At 44.2% G+C, this 25,997-nt stretch overlaps 1 protein-coding gene across 3 annotated transcripts in view; it reads right to left on the reverse strand.

Moving 5' to 3' along the window:
• SMAD2 (SMAD family member 2) overlaps positions 1-17,901 on the reverse strand; it is a 291,794-nt gene extending 273,893 nt beyond the window's left edge. The window contains exons 1-3 of one of the 3 annotated variants that reach the window (XM_085629486.1): positions 17,711-17,901; positions 10,941-11,148; positions 9,944-10,024 (exon numbers count right to left, since the gene is read on the reverse strand). The gene's annotated coding sequence lies outside the window, so the exon portion shown is untranslated. Of the gene's footprint in view, positions 1-9,943; positions 10,025-10,940; positions 11,149-17,452; positions 17,556-17,710 lie in introns of those variants that run through there. The other 2 variants (XM_085629495.1, XM_085629504.1) reach the window with 2 other exon arrangements.
• Between the last annotated feature and the right edge of the window lie 8,096 nt (positions 17,902-25,997).

Here is a 25,997-nt window from a genome sequence, read left to right on the forward strand (position 1 = left end):
TTCAGAAATAAGAAATCTAGGTAGGCACAGCAAACCACTACAAACACCGAGGTGAAAAAAGCATCAACTACAATTTCACAGAAAGTGACTCTTGTTTACGAAAGATACACAATACACATACATAGAGACAGCCAGACCTACATGCCCATTCAGAGAAGTGACAAAACGTTCCACATTAACACATTAGGGCAATACGCAAGCACATCTAAACATACCAGCTAGAAACACATATCCCTCAAAGAGAAGAGCTATATAAATGCCCAGCAATAAAAAGAGGTGACCAGAAAAACGAACATCAGGATGGAGAGACACAAAAACATATCTTCAAGGAACTAACAAGTTGAAATCTAAGACATTCAGCTGGAGAAGTACACACAAAACTCTATGCACGGAGACAACACTATCTACATGTCCAATGGCAGACAAGAGAGGAACAGACGGTAGCAAATTCCATATTTTTTTTTTTGGCATGATCACTCCAGATTTCTTTCCTTTATATGAAGTATGGTTTTGCTGAGTTTAGGACTCTGTGCACTTCCCCACTGGTGATCAGCAGCAAACTGACTGTCTTTCCCCTCTAAATCATGTGCTGTACATTGTAACTTCCTATTTGACCCATATAACTTTCCTATAAGTACATTGTAGATAATACCATAGGTGTACTTATGCCATAGGAAGTTAAATGGCATATCTGGGCTGCAGTGTATTATTTATACCACCCACATATAGAACACAAATGTTTCTACCATCACTACCACTGTGCCTGGCTGGGCTGCAGTTTTAACGCCCTGCCGTGATATAATGCAGGGAAAAATGCCCGTTCTATGTAGGAAAGGCCTATTTTTATGTAGTCATGAGCGACCCCTAAAAGGATGCAATGTAAGCACATAGGAGCTAGTATATAACAAGCATTTGCAATGCAATAGGTCTCGCATTTATACGAGTTTGAGCTATTGACATTGTAAATGACAATGCTTTTTATTTAAGTTTGGTTTTTTTAAAACATAAATAAAAGGCACTGTCATTTACAATGCCAATAGCTCAAACTCGTATAAATGCGAGACCTATTGCATTGCAAATGCTTGTTTTCTCTGCTACCGTTTACAGATTCCCAGTGGAAGGTCTGCCGGCCACAAGGAAGCGTCTGCTGGGCCGCACATTGAGTACCAGGGTTCTAGACACAGTGATCCTGGGATTTTTTTCTTAAATTAGCAATTAATCAGAGTCACACACAAAACAGAGGAGATTAACATAACTAGTGATCAGATCAGAAACAGCTTTATTCGATTTTTAAGATACAAAACCATAAAAGCATACATACATCACGTTTCAATCAAAAATAAACTTTCAAGGTTAAAAATATCAGCATATTAAAAATGATCTAGTTCATGGAGATCCTGAATCTGATAACGGTTTTTAGGAACATAGAGACCGAAAAGATAAGAAATTCATCGTCTAACATTTGTAATCTGACCAGCGCCGCTCTACATTGTCTCAATCCTAGCTTTTTCAAAACGGGTCGAAGAATACTTTTTCTAGGTTCTGAATAAAATTTACAAAAAAGAATACAATGGAGGGAAGATTGGACAGAAATCTGATCACAAGGACAGGGAATAAGTTCCTTAAGCCAACAGTTCTTCTCAGGAAAGGTGACCATTCTATAAAAGATGTCAGCCCTAAAACGAGATAACAGCATACGAGTATAGCAGCTGGGGACTAATTTCAAATATGGTTGGATACCTGGGTTAGTAATAAGTAACTGATTGGCCATAACAGAGCTCTTACATTTCTCTGACATCCAGCGTTCCTCTGAAAGGAAGTGCAGACAAATTTGCTTGAACTTTTTTCTTGAAAAATTCGTCATGCTAGCTGGAGAGTTAAAGAACTCCGGATGGCCTAACTCAGTGAGAAATTTCCTTACATAATTGAACCAAGGAATTTTCAATGCTCCATCTAGACCCAGGCAATCCTTGATTATGTCCCTGTTCAGGTCTGTCTCAGTTCCAGACCAGACTTTATGCCACAGCAAGATGGGCTCCAGTTTGATGAGATCAGCAATATAGGGCACGCCCAACTCTTGATGACAGGCATAAGAAGAGGTTGACCCCGGCACAGCCAATAAATACCGCAGAAAAGCATTCTGACAGATCTGGATTTGAATACTTGGGGTGTTCACAATCCCCCAGATTCCTGCGCCATATAGTGCAGTTGATACACACTTAGCCCTATAGATATCAAGCAAGACTGGTACCGGGCGTCCTCCAACCTTATTTGAAAAATGTTTGACCGCCCCAATTGCTCGCGAGAATGCTAGCTTTCGGGATTCACCTGCCGCTGACCAAGTTCCCTTTTTGTCGAAAGTAATACCTAAATACGAAAAAGTGTTAACAGTCATGATTTTTGTGTTAGATAAAAATGAATTACAGCTAAGATTATTCTTTTTTGTACAACACATGTTAAATGTTTTACTTATGTTAATCTTTAGGCCTCTACTGCCCATGTATTCGGAAAAACTAGTAATCGATCTCTGGAGACCGATTTGGGTCCGGGCCATGATTACAGCATCGTCTGCGTATAGGAGAATGGGGATAAAGGAGTTGCCAATTTTGGGGTAATCCTGCTTATCTTCAAGGAGGTGAGACGCGACCGAGTTAATATATAAATTAAATAAAAAAGGTGCTAAAATACAGCCTTGTCTCACACCCTTTTCTATGGAAAATTTAGAAGTGCAGTCCCCCTTTTCCCCATAGCGTACCCTTGCGCCCGCCTCCCGATATAGTTCTCTAATGAATATTAGGAGGTTTGGGTCCACTCCCATTTCCTGCATAGTTAGCCAAAGTTTATTGTGATTGATACAGTCAAAGGCCGAACTTAAATCCACAAATGTTAGAAATAAGTTCTCTTTTTTTGCCTCGACGTATTTGGCTACTATGAGTGCTAAATTCAGACCTTGCTCAATTGTACCTAGGCCTTCCCTAAAACCATATTGAAATTGGGAGAGAGTACCTGTGTCGTTCACCCAATCTTGTAGTTTATTCAGTATGACTCTCCCCGCTATCTTCATGAGTGAGTCAAGTAAGGAGATCGGTCTGTAGCATTTCGGTGAACTACGATCTCCTTTCTTGAAAATGGGTACCACAATGGCTTTCTGCCAGGTCTTTGGGAAGCCCGTTTTAGTGAAGCTATTAAGAACGTTTGTTAGCAGTGGGGCCCATAACTTGCTGTTAGCCTTAAAAACATCTACGGGAATGCCATCCGGGCCCGGGGCCTTTCCTGCTGGGCTCTTGTTAATAGCTGTCATAACTTCCTCCATAGTAAAATCGATATTTATTGGATAGGGTGCTACATCCTTATTGCCTGAGTTAAAATCCCCTTCTATCTCGACCTGAAAATCCTTTGTGTAAAGTTCACGAAAGAAAGACAACCAACCTTCTTCCGAGATTGCTATTACAATAGAGTCTGTTAAATCATTGGAGAAAAACGGAGCATTCACCGCTTTCCAAAATGCGGTATTATTTTTGGAAATACAGGTTTCCCGAAGAGTACTCCAGGCTTCCTGTTTAATTTGTTTTTTCCTTTTTTTTACTGCCTGTTGGTAGGCAGATCTGGCTGTTCTGACTTCAGCCATTACCCTAGGCTCCCTTTTTAGTTGTTCCATTAAATGAGCGTGGGTCTTGCTACACTCTCCATCAAACCATCTCTTGATTTTGTTTGCCCCAGAATGCAGTGGTCTCGTGAGTAGCTTTTTAATTTCCTCTGAGATACTAAGGAATGCATCATTGACTTTAAGGGGCTCAATGTGCTCTGTGAGGCAGATGCTAAAGTCCTCTTCCTTGGAGCGAATTAGATTTCCTAGGAAGGCCACTGGTTCCACTTTGTCCCATTTTAGAGTATAACCGTTCTTCTTTGCAAGTTCTAATTTGAAGTCGTACAGGGTCTGGGTCTTGGTGACATTATTGTTTTTGCCCAGCGTTGTAATAAGGGACATGCTAAGCGGTAAGTGGTCGCTCATTGCTACCTCACATGTTTCGAACGCGAGAATGTAATGAGAATAGCGTTTGGATATTAACATGAAGTCAATTATTGATTTGCAAACCCGTCCAATGAATGTGGGGTTAAAAGAGACTGATGGGGAGCATAGTTCATTCACAAAGCCCAGGTCCAGGGAGAAAAGTATTTCATTAAGGTTTATTCCCAAAGATGTATGTGAGAAGTGCGTCACAGGAACATCATCCAACTCTCCCAGTCCACAAAGGTTTTGGTCGCTCAATGGGCATAAGAAGTAGTTAAAATCGCCCATCCAAATCACACAACTATCAGTACGTTCTTTTTCGTCTATGTTTTTAAGGGTCTCAAGTAGTTCTTTGTAGGTCGAGGCCCAAGCATCTTTCGGTATGTTGTTGTAGAAATTTATCAGGTTAATGTGTTGATTGCCTCCCAACGTTATATGCAAAATCTGAAAGAAGACGGAGTCAGAGAAAAAAGAAATCTTAGTTTCCTTTAAGCAGTTGGAGACATAAGTACAAAGGCCTCCTTTGTTTCTCCCTCTCAGGGTGTGTACAGCTGGAGTATGGTAGGTACAATAACCATTCATAAGAATGGGCTCAGCCGTCCAACATTCCTGGAGGCAGACAATCGAAAACCGTTTTAAAAAGGAGGCACAATTTATATCGCCTAACCTGGAGGGCAACCCTGCGACGTTCCAGGATAAAAATGTGATAGAATGACCTATGTCGCCCTCTGAGGATGGGGTCACAATAGGAGTTATACCAGGAGCAACAGTTTCAGAAGATCCGCTGCTCGGCAGTGCAAGATGATCAATTAACTCGTTGTCCTCAGTATTAGTGGGGATAGTTTCTAAGTTGTTCTCTGAGGAAGTTATCGATTGTACGGGCCATGAGTCAGTCGGTGAAGTTGGCTTGTCACCGGCTGCGACTTCCCCCGCTAATTTGACGACATTATAATTCAGGGGTAGTCAGTCGACCATATCCAGGCAGCTGTACCTGTTTGACAATGGAATGGTCTCCAACCAGCCTGGCCTAGGTATAGGCAACATACCTCTTTCCTGGTTAGTATGTATTTTTGCCCTCCCTACTTGTTCCCACCTCTTGTTGGTTGAATGGTGAGAATAAAAGTAGTCGAGAGGTAGTGGAATGATATTTGTATTATTAACAGAAGATTGTACATGCTGGATGTAATTTACAGCCTGGGTGTCCTTAAAATTAACAATTATACAGTCTCCCGGTATGTCTTTACTCCTACTACCCACCCAGCTAACTCTCCGTACAAATAAAATTTTAGTATGAATGTTAGGAGGGAGGGGTCGGTTGATGTTAAGCCAATAGATAGTTTTGTTCCTCAATTCTAGATAAGACTCATTTGTTTTCCCCTGCAGGCCAGGTACTCCCGCCAATACAATGACATAGGGTAAGGATTCAGGGGGAAGGTCTAGAGTGAGTAATTTGGGAACAACGTCTTGGACAGGAGTAATTCCATTTCCTACCTCATTTCTATCTTGTGGAATAAGATTATTGGTTTTTTTTATTGACTTCCAGAAGATTCTGCTGGGGCTTTACTCCTGCATGAGAATTTTGGAAACCACTACTAGTTGTGGTATTTTCAATGCAGGCTGTATTTACACATTTATCCCCTGATAGTCCCAAGTGCTTGTCCATTGACGGCGAAACCATAGGGGGAGGAGTTTTCTCTTTTAGGTTGCTAGCAGAGTTAGCAAGAAGAGGGTGTTCGTTGAGCTCCCTAAGTAAGTCTGTCCTCAGAACTTGATTATGTTCTAGGTTAGCAGAGGCGGTCTTTTCTAATTTCTGTAGTCGCTCTTCTATCTTGGAGAGTCTATCCAGGATCAGACGGGTTGAGTTTTCAAACACTTCTATTATTTTAGACTGAAACCCGACATCTAGTTGCCTAGTCAAGTCTGAGGTGGCTTCGTTCAGGGGAGGATCAGCAGCGCCCAGAGTAATATTAGACGCAATTGTTTTATTTTTATTTTTTGACCCTCTTGGTTGTCTCCCCTTTTTTGCTTGCAGACCAGCCTTGATTTTCGGTTTTGCTCCTGAATTAAAGGGAAAGGAAGAGGAAGGGGAAATAACCTCAGTTATTGCATGTAATTGTGCACGAGTGGAGACACCTTCAGTTAAATAATTAGCGGCACCTGCCATGGTAATTATAGGTGTAGTAGACCTTCTAGTGTCTTCGCGCTTATTGCAGACCTATTGCTTAGGTCTGCGCTTTCATTCTCACTAGACAGACATTCAGTTGATGTAGGTTTATTGGTAGTAACCCTAGGTGTAGCAGATGAGGCGATTTTCCCTAAGGACGAGCGTTTAGTTGTAAAGGGATCAAGCGATAAGCGTCGCTCGGTAAGGTCTATCTCTCGTTCTAAGATGTTTGCAGCTCTAACAATAAAATTATCCAGGGTCCCTGCCATAGATGTTCCAGCAGCGGCACTTTTGTTCCTAGACATTGCTCCCACCAAATATCGATGAGATGATCACAGTCGAATACACTTACTAAGATATAGGGGGGGTAGCCCAGGCCAGTGTCTCCAGTCTCGAACGGCCTCAAACGGCCCGCTCTTAGCCCGGTCTTCGCCCCGGTCTTCGCCCCGGGCTTCGCCCCGGGCTTAGTCCCGCGCGCGTCCCGCTTGCGCGCGGTGGAAAAAGAGCAAGATGAAGACAAAGGGGCGTGGGGGGAGGAGCCGGGAAGAGGATGCAGCTGCGCTCACCGCCAAGCAGCCTGGTCCTCGCAGTCCCGCGTTGTGATGTCGATGGTCCGGTAGGTATCGCCCCCAGGGCAGCGCGGCGTTCTGGTGAAGAGCCCACGGTTATCAGCAGGCAGTCCCAAGCCTACGAGCGGCACCCGTGAAGCGGGGGCCGCGAGGCGTCAAGAACCTTCTGGGGGAGGAGCCGGGAAGAGGATGCAGCTGCGCTCACCGCCAAGCAGCCTGGTCCTCGCAGTCCCGCGTTGTGATGTCGATGGTCCGGTAGGTATCGCCCCCAGGGCAGCGCGGCGTTCTGGTGAAGAGCCCACGGTTATCAGCAGGCATAACTAGTGATATTGCTATAGAAATTACATCCAACATCTGGCTTCCTATCAAATTAAAGACAAGTCTGCAATAGATGTGCCTAGTTCTGGTCTCATGCCAGTTTCTTTTTTTGGACTACCACGGTAATGCCACCCCAGAAAACAAAGTTTGTTAGTTGTAATCCTGGTACAACAGAAAAGATGTTTTGGAAATTTATGAACAAATCACCACAGCATAGGTGCATTATCCAGAAACATGTTGCAAATATATGTAATTGTAATTTGGACTTGATGCAAAACAAACTGAAAACAAATCTATAAAGCAACGTTTTCCCTTTTTATATATGAATTTACATTTCCAAAAAGGCAATTCCTAATCAAGTATATCATGGTTTTTAAGATAGCACATTTTTGAAGATCACTTTATGGCACAATGTAGTGATACCCATAATTATATCTAGGTGCTGGATTTCAGGGAGGATGAACTGTTTATGAGATAATAAACAAGATAAAGAACTAAGATTACAATTTGATAACTGCTCAATTGGATTCTCCTCCAGATCAATCATACGCACACACACAAAAAACTAACTCTCGATTCACTTGTCACGCAATGTGGAATTTTTAGCCTTGGAGAGACTGTGCAATCTATTTTTTTTGCTCTTTTGCAAACTGAAGTCTTTCACCTGTTATTCAGCCAATCAAACTTGGGTCACAATTGGATAGTGTTCTTTTTATTTGTGCCCGGTCTCGCCGTCAACTTTACCTAAAGAGACAGGCAGAGCTGTCCATTTTCTCTGCCTCTGTGGCTATCACATTTGAAACAGATTGCCTGCCCCTCCCCCCAGACACATTCCTGACAGCACTCTACATGTGCACTGGCTGCACGGTATATTGAGGGGCACTGGAATTATGTGATTTTGTAGCTGCTCCATTTTCTGCATAGTTATGAATTTGCTGCATTTGCCATACAGTCGATTATCTGCAGCATATATTAACAAAAAAAATAGTTTCTAGCTCAAACAGTTCAAAGTTATTAAAAGCATGGGGAACGCGTATTGCCGCAAAATAGAAGGCCTTTCGCCAAGGTGGACGCATTTATCAGAAGCTCACATGTGAGAAAACTGAGATTTTGATCTTGGACAATCTTCCTTTCCTGTGATCTAACATTTCCACCAAGTCTGCAACCAATTAATTCATCATATCTGATGACAAGTTGCCTTTTGTACACCTCAAGTGGTTAAGCCAACAATCTCCTGCTTTCCTTGACTGCAGAACATGAAAAATCTTTTATTTACTACCCTTGGCAGCTAGGAATAGTCACTCAGGAAGTGAATGTTTTTATTGCTCAATCAATCAGGGATTTGTGAAGCGCGCTACTCACCTGTGAGGGTCTCAAGGTACGGGGGGCGTATCCGGAGGCAATTTTAGCATCCGTAAAATCTATCCTCTAGTGAACTGCAATCATGTCTGCTAGGCATGTTTTAGGCCTCTGTAACATTAACATTTTTTGTTCGTTTAACGTTTTGCATCCAAATGCAAGAGGGTCATCTGTAAAAAGCCTGTATGTTGCTCTCCGATGTAGGTCATGTGTCACAATTTTACTGAACACTCTCCAACATGAAACTTACACACAGTCAACTCATCCAGTAACTGTTCCAAAGAAAAACAGAACAAAAGCGGGTGGCAGATTGTTCTTGTATTTCATTTTAAAAACCTGGACCTCTTCCCGTTTCTGTTCATTATCTAATTGTCTAGTCGTTCTTAGGGCACTAACAATAAACTGGCTATTTACCATTCTCATCTTAAGGCCCCAGAATATAACCATCATTAGCACCAGAATAACTCAAAAGCAGGCAGTGTGCTTCACAATTCAGTTTCATTCATTCACAATCAAGTGGATCCTGCACATTCATTCCCAACCAAGTGAAGCATTGACCTACAGGGTAGCCAGTCTGCAGTCAGTATCAATTGAGCCGTTCTTATTAGGCATACGAACTGATCTCATAGTGGCAGTCCTGCAAATATATGGCAGAGGGATATTCATCATCTAAGCCGTAGCAGTTGCTTTCCCCATGGTAGAATGAGCTCTGAGTCTACCAAAAGGGCTCTATTACGGAAATCCTCTTTAAAATTATAGTTCATGATCCAAACTAGAAGATTGACATATGGTCTAATAGACAAAAAAAAAACACCTCTCAGGAGATCGGGTTCTTCTGAGGCAAAGCTTGTTCCTCAGGGGGAGGTATGAGCAGGAAATCGGTGCAGGAATACATGCACCAAACAGGTAATGGAGTGGTTGAAGAACAGGCGCCAACAGAGTGGAGGTATCACAAATGGTGCCACAAAGTGGAGAGGGAGTTCACACGAATGAAAGGAGGCAGACATGAAAGTAGGTCCCCCCACAGAGGGGGAGACAACACTGTTAATAAATTAGACCAGTCGCTTGCAGTTTTTTCCTCTTGGCTTTGCAGACAGCATCAGCTTTGAGGGCAGCGTGGTCCACCTCCACAAGCTGCTCGCAGTGGAGGAACAAGCCAAATTGTTTTTTAAATATTGTGTAGACACTTTAGTACAAAATGATAGGGTTTTCACAGAAGTCCCGATTTCACTATTTTGTTTTTGCCTCCTTCAATGCGTGCTCATGTGCATCATCACTTGCAGTTGTGCAATTAGAGTAATGGGGAAAACAGCCATATCACTGTGAAGTTCCATGTAAAAATGTGATGTGACAAGGAGGAGCCCGCATTCGAGAACTGCATGAAAAGACTTCCTAGAAGATCTTCAGACCCACTTTGCTCATCAGTGAGTGGCTTCAACAAGAAGTAAGAGCACACTAAACAGCTCAACACATTTGATATTTGACTTCAAGCATGAGACAACAAGCTGTAACAAGCCTTACCTTGAGAAGAAATTCTGGTTCCTTGCAGTAGTAAGTGAGACTTAGTGAGACAGGCTTCAATATAGCTACTTCTTTGGCAGCCTAGATAGAACACATTTTGTTATTTGTTTAACATGCTATAAAATACTTGCTCTATTTGCATCCAGATATTCAACTGGAGCTTTGGTTATAAAACTTTGCCAACTAAGTAGACAAGTCCTAAGAATGGCTATGTGAGATATCTCCTCACAAAAACAATTTTAGTAAATCAGGTACAACGAGCAACATAAAAATATAAACTCAACAACATTAGAAACTGCACTCGTATGTAGCATTAGCATCTGGAGAACAGAACTGCCTGTACATTTTCTTCATAAATACTGTCATTGTTCATTGTAGGGTAACACTTGTTTTGCCACTTTAGATGCCATCGTCTTTCAATGAAGAAATATCTCGTTATTCAATCACACAATCAAGAAAATATCCGCATTACTGGCACCATAGGTTGAAAAAGGTGAAAAGTGACAAATGCCAAAATTATTTAATTTTACAACACTTACTGCATAAAACATGTTGAACAGACTATTTATGAGTTACCCAACTCAATTATATTCACAACATCAAAAGGTCTTGCAAACATTAGAAGCAGAAAGCTTGCATGGATATCAGCTGCACATAGTCCATCCATTTAGCTAATTATGCGACACGATAGACCCATGTTTATCACAAAAAACATACTGGAGGAAAGGAAAGGGAGATAAAACAAAATCTACTCTGGAACTTACAGCTCCCCACTCCAGCCAAACCACCAAATCTCATCTCTGCACATCCCCAGAGTAACAGTTTTTCAGTAGAGTGCGAGTACTGTAGATATATGTGACCAAGAAAATAGAGAAAGAGGAGAGCGCACAAGTTGCTACTTAGATCAGATATCTGGAAAGGTCCGGTTCAACATTATTTTAGGAAGCAGTCCCTACTTAGCATACTACCACCCACGCTTTCCTTCTGCTCAACCTACCAGAAGGGCTGTAGTTAGGGTGGAATTTAGAGATTAGCAGTAAGCAAAGAGGTGTAGTTTTCGCCACTCTGAGATGGAGAAAGTGATTCAGTGTGTTAACGCTGTCGGCCAGTGGTGATGGAGTTGTTCTTTTGGACAGAGTACACTGGCAGGAAGACAGCAGTGCCAGCGTACAAGTGTTTTACAGCCAGGGCCACATAGCCTACACCTGCAGGGAAACAAAACCATATCGTTATTTTGACTCAAATTTCGTTTACATTTATCTACTGGTCTTAGCTTCTTTTGCTTTATAGCTTTATTAATGAGCTTGGGCAGCTTGAGATAACTAGAAGAGAAGAGGTAAAGACAGCACAAACACAATCATAATTTCAAAGACAGACACAAAATAGTTTAATGTGGCAATAGGCTCTTTACCTCCAACAGTTCCATTTGAGAAGAGGCTAGTTGCCCGGCTCCCCCGGTTACTGTATATGCAGCGCTGCCTAGTCACGCAGGATGTGATAATTATATGCACACCAGCCATGTTTAGGCAGAGTCAATAAGAATATTTACCACAGCTCTTAACAAGTCAAAGATGTTAAAGGGGTGTGGTGACATCGAGCTGATTTTACAGCTTAACCTTTACATTTAAATTAGGAGGACTGGGGGAAATTCGAGGAGATTTCAGAATTTAATTTAGCATGGTGGTGTACGATTTCATCATAGAACTAGAAGATGCAGCTAGATCTGTTTGATACTTTATTTTGAATTGAGTCTCCGACAGCTGCGCATTTGGATAAAAAAGGTTCTCCTTCCTATTGAACATGTATTGATACCCTTAAGAGAACAACTAAATAGTACGGATTCCATATAAATCTGATCCACGAAGGTGGAAGCTTACACCAATGATGTTCTAATCTCCCAGAAAGCAGATGTTTCTAGCCAAGCAGCCCTAAACACATTACAGAACTTTGCAAAGTTTGCAAGTTTCACACTACACAAGGAAAAAACAGAAATACTCCTTCAAAAATCTCTGCAGCAGTTCTACAATTAGCAACACAGGCCTAACATGGGAAATCACTGCAACCAAATATCTGGGCATCTGGTTTGAAATCAACCTTAAAGATGCTATAAAATATGATGAAAACAAAACAATTAACACTATTAAAACCACTGGCCTCCAAAATATATCATGTAGTGGGAAAAAGCAGAGACCATTAAAAAGGATGGCCTCTCCACTTACTAACATCTTGTTAAGACTGTCTTCCATATCTGTATTTAGTGACGTCTTAAACAAAATTGAAGACATTCTCTCAAAAATAATTTAGTGTTCTAAAAATGAAGAACACTACTCCAAAAGCTAAAACTTCCCCAAAAATCAGGGGACTAAATCTTGCAGACTATAATAGATACTGAACAGGCCTTCCTAGCAATGTGCTCTATGGTTCATGAAGTGGAATCAAAATTCTCTTATGACTGGATATTGAACAAAATTTGGTTTGTCCACTCACTCTGATCTCACTTGAGACAACGAAAAAGACTGTTTCAGAACATTCACAAATTATACTGACAAGTACTGTATTGGCTGTTCGCTTCTTAGATAATAAACGTAATAAAATGAAATCCTCAGTAGTCTCCCCTTGGTACAACATTGGAGTCAAATATAAATCCCCATTTTCGAAGAATTGGCTGATATAGGACAACACTTGTGAAACACCTAGGCTCATAAAGCGGCCTCGTCCCTTTTTCCTCAATTAAGCTAACATACAATCTAAATAAAAATCTATAAATTTCTAAAAATAAAAAAAGCTTTGATCAAATCCAGATCTAGTCATGAACCAGATTTATTCAGCATTTTATGGAAAATCATTGGCAGGACACATTGCCGCTAAAATTTACAAAAGTATTACTCCAAAACAATCAAGTACAGCAACCAACCGACAAACCAAATGGGAGAACCTTCTCAAAGAACACCACATTTTTTAAAAATAAATCTCCAGAGACTTGTAAAAGTAAATGTAGGAAACTAGCAAAATAGCTTTTTGAAATAGGTTGATAGAATGATGTGGGGTCAATGATTTCTGGAACAGAAGAGGATTGCCACGGAATTAATGCTGGACTTAATTGGCAGCAGTGAAAGGGAGTAAATATAATGTGTATCCACTGTGCGCTCATATTCTCTGATTGTAGAATATCTGCCGGACCCTGTGTGTAAATCGAAAAGTTATCTTTCCGATAAAATTATATTATATTGCTTCTCTGAAACTTCTGTGTGTGATCAACACTTGTATTATGTGATGATCAGGTTTGGTAAAAATTATTTTTTTGAATTATTTCTGGAACAGTATTAGCAAATATGTAAATTACATTTTAAATATAATACATAGTTCCCTGATTTAGTAGTCATCCCATTAGAAGCCTATCCTTCACCCATTAATGAACCACTTTGCAAACAAGATATTGACTTACTTAATATATTGGTACCCACAAGCATCAAAGGTAAGGTATCCCATCAGACTAGAAAGATTTCACCCAAATATCTATAAATACATGGTAAGAATTGACCCAATTCACACAAAGTGCTGACAACTCTATAAATGCCCATTTATTAAGTGATGGATGGGAGAAACTAGGTAAATTTGTTGACCTACCTAAACCACCTTAACTACCCACAAAAACTAGGCTTCTCAAAGCACATGTGAAACACTCACCCTAGACAACCAAGACCTTTATCAGGGTCTCTGAACACATCTAGCCCGCAGCCCCTCTCCTTTCAATCCACACTAACCCTCTTCTCCTTTACCTACACCTCTAGAACTCTTCCCCCTCTAGTTTTAATCTTCTAAGATAAACTGAAAAGAAACAACATGGACTCATACAGCACCTTGAAATGAGACTGCTTGAATTCTCTTGATCTACTAATACTTAGACGATTCTATCACAACTGCTGTAAATCAAGAAATAATAGCAATTAATACATGTTTCTACACTGTCAACTTCCATTAGTCCTACACTTTAACTGTCTATTGTTTTGATTGTCGTTTCTAAAAATGTAATAAAAAACTATTGGAGGAGTGGGGGGGGTTTAAGACATTGAAACATATAAATACAAATGCACCAAAATATATCATCATTAATAATACTCCAAATTATCTCTTTGTAACACTACTCACGGACTGTAAAACATTCTGAACTCTAAAAAAATATTCAGATTATTATTTTTAAATTCATTATCCCTGGAGTCTATATTCCATTCAGAACATGCTGACTGCAATAGACATAAACTAGACTAGCTGCACCTCTAGCAACTATACAGAATGTGAAAGAACTTCTGTTACGATCATACAAAGAACAGGTGCAAGCCAGCTCATGTCCCTTATATATCTCGTGTATAGGAATAAAAGGAATTTATATCTACAAAAAGAAATATTTTTGTGGAAGGTGCACATCACAGTAGATATTATACTAGGTCCATGCTTTTTCTTAAATAACCAACCCAGAGCACTCCATCCAGTGCATGCAGAATTAGAAGTAATAAGCAAGTCAAGATCTGACTCTTATGATTTCTCCAATTAGCAGACTTATTAACCTCTATGCTATTTAACCAATCATCACTGATCAAGCCATATCCTTTCACATCTGATCCCTTCACATGATCAGTCATGAAAATTGTTTTGTGCACTAGGAAACCTATGGGCTGCCAAGGCCTGACAGGAGATAATCCTCAGTTCAGCCCTAGTTGTCATAAAACGGTGTCCTTACTGTATACAGTGCAGGGCACAGAGGTGTGCTCAGTTAGTTGCAATTCTTCCCCTATGCGAAGGAGTACCACAGGGTCACCATCAAGCAAACAGCAGTGCTTTAACAGGCTATGCCAAATAAAGCAGACAATAGAATCACTCCATAATTTACATTAAACAGTCTAGTAGAAAGGAGGACACATCTATTGCTCCAAACATCACAACCTAGTTCACCTAATCAAATTTTATTTCCAAGTTGAGCCTTACCGTAGGAATTTTATTTGCCAGTCCTTCTTACATTCATAAATCAAAGTGAGATGACTATGATAATCAGTATTTCCAAAAGATCAAAAGTGGTTGTAATTAAAAACCACGCTACCATTAAAAAGCTGCACATGCAGCCAAAAATCTTCTCTACAAAACAATTCCATTTGAGACACAGCTACAAAAGCCGCGGAGTGATCCATTGTTAGCTGAATAAGTGCACAAAGCAGCCAAACGCAGCACATTTCCAAACTGGGTTAACAAAAGAGATTACCACTTGTTTACATTCCCAACACACATCCCAGTTAACATCACACGTGGCTCAGCAGAGACTGGAAAACACGTTTTAAAGGTTACACCATATCTACCCGAGCTAGGGAGTTTTGGCATGGCCTTTTAAAAGCAAACTAATGGATACCCTCCCCAAGTCCATCTTCTGAACGGGACAAAGAATGACAGTATTTTTACAAATAAAAGTAAGCTGTTCGCAATGTTCGTTTCCAAGGATAAAGTGCAATCTTGTCTAGGGAGGGAGCTCAGCACTTCGTTACCTGGGTTATGTCATGCACTTAAAAACATATTTCCAGTTTTGTACTTATGTTGTTTGTAAAACATCTGAGATATTTAAGTGATTTCGACAATAATGTCTTTCACACAGGTAAATGAAAAAATAATTAAAATAATAAAAGGTGTAGGCACAGTAAACAAAAACTATGAAAAGAAAACAATGCAAAGCATGTAAGGTTTCTGCAATGTGGGTTGCTCTTTAAAAATGTTTGTAGTGTCATACTAATCAGGTCTCATAGGCGGGTATTTTTTGCTGATCTATTCTCTATCCTGTTGCTGAAAGCCTTTTCTCTGATTTTACCATCATAAATGTGCTGCAAAATTAGCCATTTCCATTTCTTGACATATAATTTAGTGAACCCTGCCTCATAATTTGGCCCTCCACAGCTGCACAATTCGAGTAGCCCTCCTTATACGGCTTAAGCTCATGTACACCCCTTATGGAACTAACTTTAACGCTCAAAAGACTTAATTTAATAGTGGCATGCCAGCTTTAATGCCCCGCCACCCCCAACCACATCTTAAAACTACAGACCTAAAATATAATCCCAAAGACTGTAAAAAACAGCCAAATACTTCAGCTTCATGTTGGACAGCTCCCTCAGTAAGCATGCTAGATTTCAAGTGAAGCTGCTGCATGACCACATCAACATCTGGTTCGTCATACTCAAACATGACTTCAGAGATGCTTTATAGGCACAGGTGATCTCTCAAGAAAATGGTACTGCTTTAATAGCAAGACAACCCAAGTCCTGAACTAAAGCTCTCAAAGCCATCCTTCACTGAGAAGCCAAGCTGCTAAACACCCACACCAAAAAATGTAAAGGGATTCCTATAGTCCTTAGCTCCCTGAAGGATTTAACATTTTAATCTCGCTCCACTTAAAATAACTTGTCTCGCATGAAAAGCAATATACCCAAATCTCCCTCCGCACACAAAAAAACGAAACTATCCAGTAAAACCAAAGCCTGAGAAATAAATCTAAATTGCCTCTCAATATGTCTCGTTTTAATAAAAATGCCCACCAAACACTTTCTCAGGGGAGGCACCTAGTATCAGGAATGCCCATCCAACTCATCAATAGCGTATTTGTTACTGTAAAAGTTAAAAGGTAATCTAAGGGCTCTTATGCTAAACCAGCCCTTGTATCGCTAAATGTGTTCATGCCAATAAACTCACTATTGTCTCAAAAGCACACAACTTGTCAGTTATATCACTACTAGAAAAGTTAGATCAAGTTCTGATAACTACATACCCTGTCTCATCCATGCACTAACTACACACTGGCAACATACTGCTTATTACAATGTACCTTGCTATTGTACTACTACTCTCCGTATGTTCAATAACGGACACCTACGAATATAGATCTCTTAAAAGCCCTACAATTATACTAATGCCAACCACGAATATATACAGCTATAACATCCCCCAATTACTGTACTTATTGTGCCACAGCCCTCTCACCTGCAGATGTTGAGCAAGTTCTTAGCCCTTTACCCTTTGTTGTAGTATGGCAAAACCTCTAAAATACATACTGTTTCCTATAAAGACAGCAATTACTATACATTTGCACAGGCTATTACAAAAAGCGTACAAGTTGGTCACACTACTCCAAGTGACAGTGAATCAACAGACTAGGTAGTTCAACCTGGAATGACGCTTCGCTGTCTCTCCAGTGAGATGCGAGCGTTAGTCACCATCGTTTAAGGTAGGCAATAGGTAAAAGTAGAAGTCTTACAAAGACGTCAATGCAGGGACCTCCGAGGCCTACATCTTCACCCACGGAACACTGAAGCACCTTTTAACAAGGTGCTGCCTCGAGCGGCAGCACGGGTTAAAGCTAAGCGGGTGCCTTAGACCATTGGAAAGCTGGGGACCTCGGGGGTAATAGCGGGGAGCAGAAGTCAATCAAAACCCTAGTACAAAGTTAGCAGATAAGAAAGTAAATATCTTTATTACTCGGGCCCTCAGTTGGCCACCAGGAGAAGCTTTGTCAGCAGGACAACGGCCGAGCCTTAACAGTCGGACTACAGCGAGCCCTCCTCAACATTCCACGGCACGAGACCCGGAGCTTTCGGACACAGCCGGGCGCTTCTGAATACAATACAACACCAGGCCGGGTGGCTCGCGGGTGGCGGATCGCGCCACAAAGGCAGCTGCGTGGCTAAGCCGGACACCAGTCAGTCGTGGCCTGCCTTGAGATGAGTACTTACTCACCAGCATTAGTCCCATTCAAGGGAGACGCCAGTGTCTTCAGGCTGGCCTCAGGCCTGGGCGCTGGCTCACTCGTACGGGCGGGCAGGCTGGGCCCCGGGCCGCAGGTTTCCACACAGAATAGTCAGTCACTCAGCATCTCTGCATTCCCGTCGCTGGAGCCCGCCCACTGACGGAAGGCGGGCAGAGAAGCCAGGCCTGAAATCCAAGACAAGCACGATTCACCTTGGAAAGACGCCCAAACATGCGCAAGTTTTACCAAAACAAGCCCAACGATAGGTACGAGGGAAGCCAAGGACAGTATTAAAACGACTTTACTTTCCGGCTAAAATACTAACAAAGATACTCACCATGCAGTATAAACTCGATTCGCTGTGCTTTGTAGCTCAGTTGAAGGTTCTACCGAAAACCACCAAAGACAGGAGCAAAAACCGTGCATTGAACAAGGTGTAGGTGCCCTGGAGAAACGTCTCTATTTTTACATTCTACATTTTTTCACGTTACCCTTTAAAATGCGTTTGGATTTGATTTTACTAATTTTGATTTGTGATGAACTTGATTGGATTCGTGCTCTTGCTAAAGAAAGGAGGAGCATGAAAGACAATACACATGTTTTAATGTTTCCCATTCTTTCCTGCAGCGGATCTCTAATTGTAAAAACAAACAACCTTTTAAGATGGCCGCCACGTTGTTCCTGACATGCACCTTTTTTTTTTTTTTTTTTAATCTGCTCACTGTTCATGCCGGAGCGCTGAATTTTAATTATAGCGTTTTACAGGATGCGTCAGAAGTCACTTAATAACTATTCACCCTATATATTACTCTTGGTCATTCAAAGCCCGCTTCTTATTGGCAAAGTGAAAGTCAGACCCATACCTGAAATTGGGTTTTGAAGACAAAAGTGCAACAAGTGATTCAATTAGGCCCTAATAAGAGATTAACGTCGCTTTCAATAGGCGTACTGACAACAATGATGGAAGAGGCAGCAGCTGACTGAACATCACGTGCCCCTCAGCCTGCTTAAAAAAACTCTCTTCAGCGTCTCTACCCAATCGAAGGTCCCAATACAACCCCCGAGCCTTAGAGCCAATGAAGAGTTAAAAGGAGCCCTTCAGCATATCCCATCCAGAGTTCCACACCCAATATCAGGCCCTCATGCTTTTTCCAACAGTAATAGACTGTTTCCCCCTATCTGATTAGTTGCTTTGATTGCTATAATTACAGGACAAAAGATCCTACATTGTCTTTGATAATGTATTAAAAGTCATCTCTTTGAAAAGCAGTACTGGTTGTGGCTGTGATTCTCAAATACAACCATGTCAACATACTGAACAAGTCAACCTAGTTGATGCATTCCAATCTGGCCTCAGACTTTAACACATCACAGAATAAAAAATTAGCTAGCATTGGCGCCAAGAATTTTCAAATCTATTAAGGACACGGAGGCGAGGATTATGCTTCTCTTTCGTTTACTGCAAACCAACAGCAGCCAATGAGAATCATGATTACATTATAACATAACCTTCCCAGAATGCTTATAGTAAGAAAATAACAACCATAGAGACTAGCTCTATTTAACAGTCAGTCAAACCGGAACACTTCCTCTTTCTTTGCCCAACGAGCAGAGTCCAAGTCCATCAGCATAAGTCCGATAACCACAGCGAAACATCCAAACCGCTCCAAAAAGCTGGAACCCCAGGAAACGTAGAACTGGCAAGTGAAACACATGGAACGCACTCTTCAGAGGATCACCATCTGGTCTAGTCTCCTTTCTGATCAGCGCCTGAAACAGAAATATCATACTCGTAATAATTGTCATCGACTGATAAATCAGGGTGGGTAACATGACATCATGAATCATCACCAATATTCAGTTGTCCCTGGGCGGGATAATCCTCGCCTCCGTGTCCTTAATAGAATTGAAAATTCTTGGCGCGAATGCTAGCTAATTTTTTATTCTATTACAGGACCGGAGGCTTCAGATTATGCTAGTTTAACACTTATGTAATACCACAGAGGCAACATCGCCCACAGGTTTATAATAAAACTGCTTGAAAGTAGAGCTGGAAGACCAGTCGGCCGCTTTCATGATATCTTGTACCCAGCATGAATGACTTGGAGGCCATAGCACCTCTGACTGAATGTGCCCCAAACACATTAACATCAATGCCTGCTTCTGACATAACAAATCTCAGCCATCTGGCAATAGTAGCGGAAGTCACCAATTTAAACGGTTTCTGTAAGGCAATAAGCAACCTGGAACAACCAGAAGGGCGAATTGATCGTGTACAATCCTCATATACCTTAAGTCATTTGACCACACAAAGTTTTTCATTCAAATGAAAAGCATTGTAATCTATAGACCTGGAAAAAGTTTTAGTGCGGGCAGTGATAACAAATGACACTCCTTCAGGAGAAAAAATTCTACCCTCCAAATCAAGCACTTTAACATCTGACACCCTGCGGCATGAAGATAAACATAACAACATGGCAAGCTTAGCTGACAATTGCTTACGAGATAAGAATTCATTATTAGGCCATGCATCAGAGTCAAAACCTTTGAAACATCCCACAAAGAAGTATACTTAGCCTTAGGTGGATTGAAAACGCGAATTCCTTTCAGGAGCTTACACACCACCGGGTGCATGCCTACCGGCCGGCCATCTGGTTGTGAATGCCCTGCTGAAATGGCGGAACGAAAATTATTCACTGATCTGTAGGATAGACCTTCGGCGGCTTTTTGAGATAAAAAAATCAATATGTGAGAGAGATCTGCTTCCACGGGATCCAGATGTCTCTCCAAGCACCAACCCAACCAGGCCTTTCAGGCCGATCCGTATCTCTTTCTGGTAGAAGGGGCCCAAGCTTGTTGAATAAAGGTGTAAGTTTGTTCCGAAATTCCTGGCAACGACCACTGTTGCCGGAAAGCCTCCAGGCCATCAGGGACAGCTGCCCCGCTAGAACTAGCGGATGGAGCTCTCCCTGAGGGTCCTGGAGCATCTGAGGGAAGCACGGGAGGCGGAGCGGGCAGTCGCACGCCATCTCTAGGAGAACTGGGAACCACGGCTGCGACTTCCAAATAGGAGTAATCAGCACAATCTCCTTTCCCTGCCAAGAAGCTTGATTCGCCACCCTGGGAATCAGAAGAAAGGGGGGAAACGCGTATTGAAGGTTCAGGGACCAATCCTGAGTGAATGCATCTGTTGCTTTCGCCAAGGGATCCGGCCTCCAGCTGAAGAACGCTTCGAGCTGACAGTTCAGTCTGGAGGCAAAAAGATCCATGTGGAAGGGGTCCCACAGCGCTTGGATCTGATGGAACAGGGATGGATGGAGTTTCCAATCACTGTAATCCTTCAAGTGGCGTGATTGCCAATCCGCCACCGCATTGTCTGGCCCCGGAAGGTACTCCGCAATGACCGATATCTGATGCGCTAGGCAATAATGCCAAAAGTCTTTGGCTATCTCCGCCAACATCGGGGACCTGGTACCCCCCAGCTTGTTGAAATAGCGTACAGCTGAAATGTTGTCCATTCGCAACAGAATACAGCTTCACAGGCAAGGGGCACACAGCAGTGAATGACAAGGCCAGCGGGCAGGTCAAAGTGCAGAGTATGTCCATGAGAAGCTGCACTGGGAATACTTGAACACAGCAAAGAGCAACAAGGCCTGTGGCAAAAACGAAGTGCAGAGTATGTCCAGGAGAAGCTGCACAGGGAATACTTGAACACAGCAAAGAGCAACAAGGCCTGTGGCAAAAACGAGGTGGAGAGTATGTCCATGAGAAGCTGCACAGGGAATACTTGAACACAGCAAAGAGCAACAAGGCCAATAGCAAAAACGAAGTGCCGAGTATGTCCAGGAGAGGCTGCTCAGGGAATGTGTGCGACACAGTCAGGGGGTAACAATGTGCAGTACAGGCCCACCTGTGTGAGAGACATGTGTGTGAGGGTGAATACCACTCAGACTTGGCTGTCAGGTGGACTGGGAGCCGGCTGTGTCTCGGGGCACTTGACCGGGGAGAGAGCGGACCAGCTGAGATAGAGCTATCAGTGGCTTGGCAAGCTGGAGGGCTGCTTGGACCAGGTGGTGTAGTGGCATGTGGAGGCGGAGTCATGCAGACGGGAGACTTGGTGTGGCTGGGAGATTGTGGATGGGTGCCTTTCCACTTCTTGGGGATTCTAACTGGCTTGACTGACTTTGGATCAATGGAAAGTGGTGTGGACACAACAGGCACACTCACCACCAAAGCTGCATCAGTTGCAGATGCTGGCACTCCCTCTGGTGATGTGCTAGATCCAGCGGAACGCTTTGCCTGGCTTCTTTGCCCCTCCATCCCCTGTTTACTAGGTGTTACCTCTTTAGTGCCCTCCTTCCCGCGCTTCACTGGGCTTGGAATGGGAGTCGAGGTGGTGGGTGAATATGCCTTGGAGCCCTTCCTAGGTGTACCCTTGGCATGCACCACCTTCTCAGTGGGCACAGAAACTGTATGCTTCTCTTTGTGAGATGCTTTAGGGACAGGAAAGTCCTTGGATGGGGATGCCTCTGAGGCATGTGAGCCTGAGGTCTGCTTCTTTGCATTTTGGCCCCTGGTGTCGCCTGACGGGCATTTTTCCTTGCACTCTGGGGTAGCTTTGGTCTTCTGTGGGGATGGTGTCTGCACCCGTGACCGTTTGGGTTGTTGATGCTGTGTGCTTCTTTTGCTGTATCATGACTTTGAGGTATGTGGACCGTGGTCACTATCGTCAGACGTGGCCAATGCCAGGGGGGTGGACAAAGGGACCGGAGCTGGATTGTGAGTATGTGCCTGCTGAAGGGCTTCCGTCACTGTGGAGGACAAAGCCTGGACAGTCCAGTGCAGCCCACCCATGTCTGAATGTATGCCCTCCATGAATGCAACCACATGTGCCAATTTTTTGTCGTGGCCAATGAAGGCATTGAGGGGAGCTGTCTGGCCTACACACAGCTGGCACAAAAGGTCCATAGACTCAGCACTGATGGCAGCAGGGGGGACAGGGGCAGGGGCAGCGGTGCCCTGGGTGAAGGACACTCTTCCCCTCTTACAGAGGTGAACACAGGCAGCACCAGAGGAAGTGGCTGGGAGGGTGGGCCCTGGCTGCTGTGTGGTTGAAGATGATGCAGAGTCCCCGTTCCCTGTGCCTGCCAACATGGATGCATCCCCGCTGGCATCAGAAGATGTGGTACTTTGCGTCTCAGGCTGGGATTCCTCCAGCAGACTCCTGTCCCCCTCTGAGTCGCTGGTGACATCTGTGTCACTGGGCTCCTGTGCAGCTGTTGTGCTTGTTTCACCCCCACTGGTGTCCGTCTCCTGTCCCTCCGTGACCACAGGAGATGCTGCATGAGAGAGAGAGATGTAGGGTCAGTTCAGTGGCAGCAACAGAACAAACATATGCAAGCAATGCATAACAAAAGATGACTAAATCTACATGTTGCACACCACCCTGTGCAATCACATTTTGCTAACTCACTATATTGACTCAAACAGTGCGTTGAAACTGGAAATTCAGGCATAAGTGAGCCATGTGATGACCACACAGCACAACACCCTGATAGAGGGTCCGTTAAAACAGACACACAAATAACTCTGAGCACACCTAGGGACATGATGGGGGCACACTACTTGACAGATCTGGATGGAACAGGAGTGGACAACACAGACACAGACAACATGAAATTCCACAATGGCCATGAGCCCATGGCACCCACCATGTTGTACTTTGGGGCACAAAGACTGGTGCACATTGTTGTCAGATGTCTAGGGCTCCCAAATCTGAGTGCATGCAATGGACGCATTGATGAAGGCACACTCAGAACGGGTACACTGCCGTCCCCTCCCATGGGATTCCCCAGACTACAACAATGCAGACGATACCTGAAGACCACGACTCAGAATGCAATGGGAATGCACAGTACTCAAATTACCTTTGTAAGTACAGATAGGGCAAATGCGTAACACCTGCACCCAGCCCAGCAGCCACTTACATGCCACTGCATCACACTACCAACATCACAAAGGCCAGCGCTGGCACAGGCTCTGTAAACATACAGCCACTCCCAGTCAAAGTCACCCCTCCCAGAATGCTCACCCCTGGCTTGCTGCTGATGCTCCTTCAAACATGCATCCAGCTCGGGCTGTGTCACCGCCAAGATGCGGTCCATTAGTGGTGTCATGCTGCGCCGTGCCAAATGCCCAGTGCGAGGAAGCAGCCCCAAGGTCATCTCCGCCACGTTCTTTGCCAGCCGGCTGATGTCGTCCCACCTCTTGTGGCAGTAGGAGCGCCGTTGGTTTGAGACACCCAGAGCCCGCACCTTGGCCGCAATGGCCCTCCACGCGGCCTTACGCTGGTGTACCTAGAGCTGCAGGCATGGGAGACAAGAGGGGGAAATGATCAGTGACAAAGTGTTATGTACCTACATCTGTCAGTACAGCAGCAACATACAAACTCATCACAAATCAAAAGATATGTCTAACAGAGACACATCTCACATGGTACATCTGCATTGGAAAAGCTGATGTAAATCCATGCAGGTGGGAGGGGAAACACAGTCCCTGCACACCTCACACACATGCAGGATGCCAGCACTGAAACCCCTGTGTAGCCTGCCCACATCTCCAGTCCATGTTTAGGTTGAGCAACACAAACATCACATATCAACCTGTGTTTGGGGGTAGACTTACTATGTCCAAGACTGCGCAGCCCTCAATGTCCCTGCCCTATGAATAGATAACTGTGTCAGTCATGGATGTCACATCGAGGGACATGATCTCACAAATCCAAAATCCTTAGCACAAGGCCGGTCGTGTGCAATCTACAGTGCTGAGATGGCTCATAGCTGGAGTGTAATGAGAAAAGACTGATGTAATACTCTGTAAGTGACGTGATGTGTCCTTGTCTTTTTGGACGGGGACTGTGCAGGCCAGCTGGGCTCACACTGAGATGGACAACAGGGGCACACACAGCCATTCAGCCAAGCAATCACTGTCCTGACTCCTGCATGAACAACTTTATGCATCACTGTATGGCTGACAACACAACACAGGTCACTCAAACATACATGTGCAGGCAGGGAAACCTGTGGCATTGGGTACACACACCTTCCCCCTGAAGACAGCATGTTAGGCAGTGCATGACACAACCACACACTCTCAGGCACATACTGCATCAGTCCAACTACATGTGTGCCCCCCTTCCCTCCCCCCCACTGTTGAGGACTTACCACGACATTTGGGGCACCATATAGCCTTGGGTACTGTGTGAGCACATCGTCCACCAGGACTTCCAGCTGCTCGCTTGTGAAGGGACTGGCACGGATCTTCTCTGTCCTTGCCATCACTGTGGACATGAGACAACAGTGGCGGAATTCGGTGGTGTGGGGTCTCTGGCAACAGTCCCTGGAGGCAGCAGCAGATGGGTGGTCACTGGCAGCAGTCCCTAGAGGCAGCAGCAGGTGAGTGGTCTCCGGCAGCAGTCCCTGGAGGCAGCAGCAGGTGAGGGGTCTCTGGCAGCAGTCCCTGGAGGCAGCAGCAGGAGGGTGGTCTCTGGCAGCAGTCCCTGGAGGCAGCAGCAGGTGAGGGGTCTCTGGCAGCAGTCTCTGGAGGCAGCAGCAGGTGGGTGGTCTCTGGCAGCAGTCCCTGGAGGCAGCAACAGGTGGGGGGTCTCTGGCAGCAGTCCCTGGAGGCAGCAGCAGGTGAGGGGTCTCTGGCAGCAGTCCCTGGAGGCAGCAGCAGGTGAGGGGTCTCTGGCAACAGTCCCTGGAGGCAGCAGCAGGTGGGTGGTCACTGGCAGCAGTCCCTGGAGGCAGCAGCAGGTGGGTGGTCTCCGGCAGCAGTCCCTGGAGGCAGCAGCAGGTGAGGGGTCTCTGGCAGCAGTCCCTGGAGGCAGCAGCAGGAGGGTGGTCTCTGGCAGCAGTCCCTGGAGGCAGCAGCAGGTGAGGGGTCTCTGGCAGCAGTCTCTGGAGGCAGCAGCAGGTGGGTGGTCTCTGGCAGCAGTCCCTGGAGGCAGCAGCAGGTGGGGGGTCTCTGGCAGCAGTCCCTGGAGGCAGCAGCAGGTGAGGGGTCTCTGGCAGCAGCCCCTGGAGGCAGCAGCAGGTGAGGGGTCTCTGGCAGCAGTCTCTGGAGGCAGCAGCAGGTGGGTGGTCTCTGGCAGCAGTCCCTGGAGGCAGCAGCAGGTGAGGGGTCTCTGGCAGCAGTCTCTGGAGGCAGCAGCAGGTGGGGGGTCTCTGGCAGCAGTCCCTGGAGGCAGCAGCAGGTGAGGGGTCTCTGGCAGCAGTC

The sequence above is a fragment of the Triturus cristatus genome, chromosome 2_1 (assembly GCF_964204655.1).
Source record: "Triturus cristatus chromosome 2_1, aTriCri1.1, whole genome shotgun sequence".
Lineage (NCBI taxonomy): Eukaryota > Metazoa > Chordata > Amphibia > Caudata > Salamandridae > Triturus > Triturus cristatus.